Source organism: Schistocerca gregaria, chromosome X (genome assembly GCF_023897955.1).
Source record: "Schistocerca gregaria isolate iqSchGreg1 chromosome X, iqSchGreg1.2, whole genome shotgun sequence".
NCBI lineage: Eukaryota > Metazoa > Arthropoda > Insecta > Orthoptera > Acrididae > Schistocerca > Schistocerca gregaria.
Genome location: NC_064931.1, coordinates 398140979 through 398146978, shown reverse-complemented (window position 1 = coordinate 398146978; position 6000 = coordinate 398140979).

The following is a 6000-nucleotide window of genomic DNA, read 5'->3' as shown; positions in this document are numbered from 1 at the left end:
CACCGGGACCAGTCGCAGAATCCATGACTGCAGCGCCTTAGACCGCCAGAGTTTAGTGGAGTGGTGGGATTTCTTCATTTTTTCCATAACGCTCAAAATGAGCGCAGAAACTAAATGTGGTTTGCAGAAGAAGATGCGCATGTCAATAAAAAGGGAAGTAAAAGAAAAACTAATCAGTGGTGAGTGGAGAACTACACAGCCTGAAGCGAATCTTAAAAGTTCAGTTTGTACTGTGTTAAAGCCTGTGTGGATGGCGTTACGAAATACGTTCATTTAGTTTGCTGTTCGCTGTGCGGTGAAATTTACTCTCATGCTGAAGCGTCAAGTGGCACTTCGCATATTTCTCGCCATACATGCGGGTCTAATAAACAAGGGTCTTGTGTGGACGAGAAACGAATTCCTAAACCTGTCAAGGAGATAACTGTCGATAAATGCGTCGCTATGTGTCCACGAGACGTAAGATCGTACGGAACTATACGAGGTGAAGGTCTCATGGATCTTCTACAGATGTTAATCGACACTGCAAAGGCCATTATGTCTCACCCCACAACTGCGTCACGGTACGCGGCAGAAGGTGCTAAAAGCCTACGACATATACTTATGCCTGAGGTAATTGCTCATATAACAGTAGGTGAATACTGAGCAACTACAGACATGTGGGCATCCTGCACCAGAAGAAACAATTATCTGACATGCACTGTCTCCTTTTTGATTGACCGGTCTCTCACATCTCGCATTTTATTTACAACTCAGTTTCCAGATGAGCCATAAACCGGCGGTAATATTCTAAGAGACGTGTTTAGACGATTAATGTCTCTTGGTATCCACGACTCTACTTTGAAAGACATGCAGCACACTACGGATCAAGGTACCAACATTGTCGTTGCACTGTATGGTTACTCATGATTGAATTGTTCCAGAAATATGCTAAATACAGGGCTACGAAATAAATTGTATGCGGAGTATATATGCGTCAATTGTCTATAATTTCATGGTCTTTTGACTGTGGCGAAAGAGAGCGTCACCTACGTAAAGAAAAGTGGTCTTTTTAATTCTCGTGATAGATCACTGAGCCAGTCTAACGGTACTCGCTGGAATAAGCAGCTGACAATGTTAGAATGTCTTTGCGCTAGAAGCTCTCTGAGAAGGCAGAAATAGCCCGAAATGAAGAAACTGATTATACGCTGATGAAAGAAGTTTTTACCTTATGTAAGATATTCGATTACTGTAATTCTTATACGGAGTCTTTTCTTTTATAGCTTTTAAAACATAAGGGGTTTTGTAGCTCTTCAAAGCGGCGTCCAAAGAATTAGAACTGGCGAAATTACCAACACGGCTCATTCTGTAGACACGAACAATGACAATATTAAAGCATTTGAGTCAGGCGTCGCAGGACAGAGAAGTTACTGAAATCGGACTTACACATAAATGCCTCAATTTATACTTAGATTAAAATGCTATTTGTCCAGAGATGCTGCGAGGTAGCAACGTTCCTCTGGCGACCACTCGTCATTTAATAATGATATCTGAAGATAAGAGGTTTAAAGTCATGAAAAGGATACAATAGTTTTACTTCCTCATACTTCTCCAATCCCACAATACACTCTAACGATATTTCCTTTTAGTGCATCTCCAATCGTCTTTTCTCTTTGTTGTCGCTAGTGGGTTCGAACGGAAGAGACTTACCTTTCGATCTAGAAATAGTTATCTCAATGTACTCTGCCCTTCTGGAAGTTACAAAAATAACATTCTATGAACTGAAATAGGAGACACGCTCATTACTACATGTTCGTCCACAAGTTGAATTATGTGAATCCTTGGGAATCCATGTTGTCCTAAATCAAAAAAGTTTGAATTTTAGGCGTATATGTACTGAAATATAAATTTAGCTACCCACAGGTAAAAAGAAGAGAGGAGTAATGAGACTGGACATGTATTTGAGAGCCACACCCCATGAAAGAACAAATCTTGTTGAAGCATATAAATTCTGCTACTCCATCTGCTGGATTCCTAGTTGTGCAATTTGAAGATGGGAGAGAGACATTTGGGTAGCCTATATTCGATGTTATTCAACATCTACACTAAACAAGCAGTAAAGCATACAAGGATAAATTTGTAAACAGAGTTAATTATCAGGGAGAAGCAATAAACATTTTGAAGTTTACTGGTGACACTGCAATTCTTTCAGAGACAGCAAAGAACTTGGAATAACAGGTGAATGGAATAGATAGTGCCATGAAAAGGGATTATAAGATAACCCTCAGTGGAACTAAATGAAAGGGAATGGAACGTATTCGAATTAAACCTAGCAGTACCAACGGATTTTCCTAAACGTGTACTACAAAAGAGGGGCGTAATATATGACCAACACAAAGATATACGGATTTCGTTAATTTTCGTTATCTTTCACCCGCAACATACTGTTTAAAGATATTTTTATGTGTAAGAAGAGTCCTAAGCCTGAAAATATGAATATGACACATGTTCTGAATATTCACATCCACTGAAAAGACCTAACTTTTTGCGTTAAGTTTTACTGAAAAATTTAAAACAGTTACAGAATATGGTAGAAGGAATCAGAAATATAGTTTTCTCAGAATTTTAAAATATAATGTACATGACTAGATTACAGTATTCTGAAAAGGTAGACATACAGCTCCACTTCCCTCCCCCTTGCCATTGTGAGGGTTAAATCAGGTAGTGTTAAGGGAATCTGATTACGAAATGAGACACTAAAAGGACTATTGGGCAACAAAATATCTGATGATGGCCGAAGTAGAGAGGATATAAATGAAGACTGACTATAGCAAGAAAAGTATTAATGAAAAAGAGGGATTTGCTGGAATAGTATTGAAATTTAAGTTTAGGAAGTATTTCTTGAAGGTATTTGTATGGTTTCCAAAATGCTACTCCAGACCGGTGCAAAAGCGCATGTGTACAATAGAAAATACTGAACGCGAAAATGAAGATTTGGCCCTGTCTGACTAACCCCTGAAGCACATCTTAGGATCTCTTAATGGTGACATTATTTCCTCGGTTCCATTAAATTACAACATAAAAATAAATGAATGATTAAGGGAACTAGTAACTACTAAATATTAATGTTGTTTCTGCTTATACGTTTAGCGTAGATTAAAACTTCTTTATGCATTACAAATTTTTATATGTCGATGTGCAATGGACATAAAGAGATACAAATGAATTTCCTGCATAATATTATTGAACAACTGCCCAAATGTGCCCCTTTGTGTGGCTACGCGATCTAGTATAAATAACACAAGATGACTGATATAGTCTACGTCCCAAACACTAGAAGACACTACTTTCAAAGGTGATCTATAGTGGTGTGCAACCTCAAAGGAAATGAAACTTACGTGATCACAGCTGTTCAGCTTTATATCCCTAATAAGCCGAAGCAATTAGCAATATCACCAAATGTACTGTGTCTCGTGAGTCGGAGTGATTGTTCTCGTACACGTCTGCGCCGATGGAAGAACTCCAGCCAAAAAATAAAAAACTCATTAAACACTAGGACGGCAGAAGGCGTCTGACTAGTATAATCAAATACTATCTTCTCCTCTCTGTATTCATCAGACAAGAAACGCGTACCCCCAGACACAAGGACGGAATTCAGAAACGTCTCAACGTGGGTATAGACAGTAGAAGTGCTCTCATTCACTGGAAGCTGCGTTCTCAACTACGACTCCCTAACCGGAGGCGAAAACCAGAATCGTATAAGTCAGGAAGACCTTCGGTCACCTAAAGGAACTTCCCAGTGCCTTGTGGCACTTTATCATGAAAATTAAGCATCAGTAATTTTGCCTGCATTTGTACTTCATGACAAGCGAACCTTGCGACAGTATTTCACTGGTGACAGCTTCCACCAGTTTGACACTATCCACCTGAGTTCCATGGCACTACATCGAAAATCAGTTTCGGCATGATGCTTGATCAGAAAGCCTAACCCTAAAATTGCATCACGCATTACACTGCAAGTGTTGTCACTTTTGTCAATCTCCTGATCCACTGGCACAAGCCTTGTCGGCCCGATCATAAACGTTGCAAAGACATTTCTCTTTTTTCTCCTCCCACGTTCTGAGAACGCAGTGCCGTCACAGATGGTGCCGAATCTGCGGCCTTCGGAAATACTAAATGCGTCTGTACCATTTCAGTACCCAAAACACCTGCAATACAGTCAGCCTTATTGGTAGCTTTCTGTGCAACCTCCTAAGTATCTACAGAAAAATTACTGTCGGCAGTTGCACTCTGCAAGACACAAAAATCATCGGTACATGCAATCCCTCCACATCTGGTCCAGGCTACTGAAATTTGCAACCTCTCCGACAGGGTGTACCTCACTAATTATGCAAACAACAGACGAGGAGAACAAAACAGTACGACGACAAGGACACTTAAGGTAATTCTATCCTAACACTTACGGTAACTTCTTCACTTGATCGTCTACTCATGACTACTACATTACGTGCCTAAATGTAGTGAGTTACATTTATAACTCGAAACTAAATACATTCACCATTCAAAACGCCGTAAACTACCACAAAACTCTGACTTCTAAACAAAACTCATCTTCCCCTCGTAAGAAGCTACACATGGTTGACACCTTATATCTTTCCAGACAACGAGCCACACCCATTGCTGATAGAGAAAAATAACGTTCGTATTTACACATCCTCAGAACACAGTCTGAGTTTACTTTCCACATGTAACACATGACAACTGAACTGAAAAGCTGGTAAAAGGTGGACTGCCTCTAAGTGATACTCGCACGGGAATAAAAAGAATAGTCAATGCAATCACCCATTCCATACTGATTCTGTCTGTAGTCGAAACTGCAACTCTGAGGTAGTCGAGAGTCATCGTCTCCAGGGAGGGTGGCTGGTAAGGTTCCTCTGTCACTGAAATTTAGTGGTGTCACACACTTCTGACATCAAAATGTAGAGGTCGCCCCAGGGCGAAGCAAGCGGCTAAAGACTTCACAAGCGCCCGCACGGAAGGCGTCCCTCTCCCTAGTTCGTTTGACAAACAGGTTCCAGGCACTGTCTGTGGCTGACGCTGTCGCTGAGCCAGATGATGTCACCTGTCCTGTTTCGGGGGAAACCACTCAGCCTGCAAGTTCTGGGCAATCACAGAGGGTGGGATTATTGGTAGTTGGGAGCTCCAACGTTAGGCGCGTTATGGGACCCCTCAGGGACTTGGCTGACGAAAAGGGTAAGAAATTCAACGTGCACTCCATGTGCATAGCGGGTGGAGTCATTCCAGATGTGTAACACCGTTAGGTTCAAAAATGGCTCTGAGCACTATGCGACATAACATCAGAGGTCATCAGTCACTTAGAACTTAAAACTACTGAAACCTAAATAACCTAAGGACATCAGACACATCCATGCCCGAGGCAGGATTCGAACCTGCGACCGTAGCAGTCGCGCGGTTCCGGACTGAGCGCCTAGATCCGCTAGACCACCGCGGCCGGTACCCTCAAGAGCACAGGGTGCAGCCAACTGCAAGTGATTGCTCACGTCAGTACCAATGATTTGTTTCACTTTGGATCAGATGAGATTCCCTCTGGTTTCGAGCGGCTAACAGAAGTGGTAAAGACTGCCAGTCTTGCTTGCAAGAAGAAAGCAGAGCTGACCATTTGCAGCATAGTCGACACGACCGATTGTGGACCTCTGGTAAAGAACCGAATGGTGGGGCTGAATCTGAGGCTCAGACGGTTATGCGAGCGTGTAGGCTGCAGATTCCTCGACTTCCGCCAACGGGTTGTTGGGTTTCCGGTTCCCCTGAATACGACAGGTGCCCACGTATAGCAGGGGCTGTGTGGCGTGGATTGGGCGGTTTTTTAGGTTACAGGGTCTCGGGAAAACACAAGAAGTTCTTCAGTCACAAAGGGTACAAGCTGAACACAGGAAGAACGTAGATACAGGAATCATTGGTATAACAGTTGTAAATTGTCGTAGCTGTGTTGAGAAAGTACCAGAG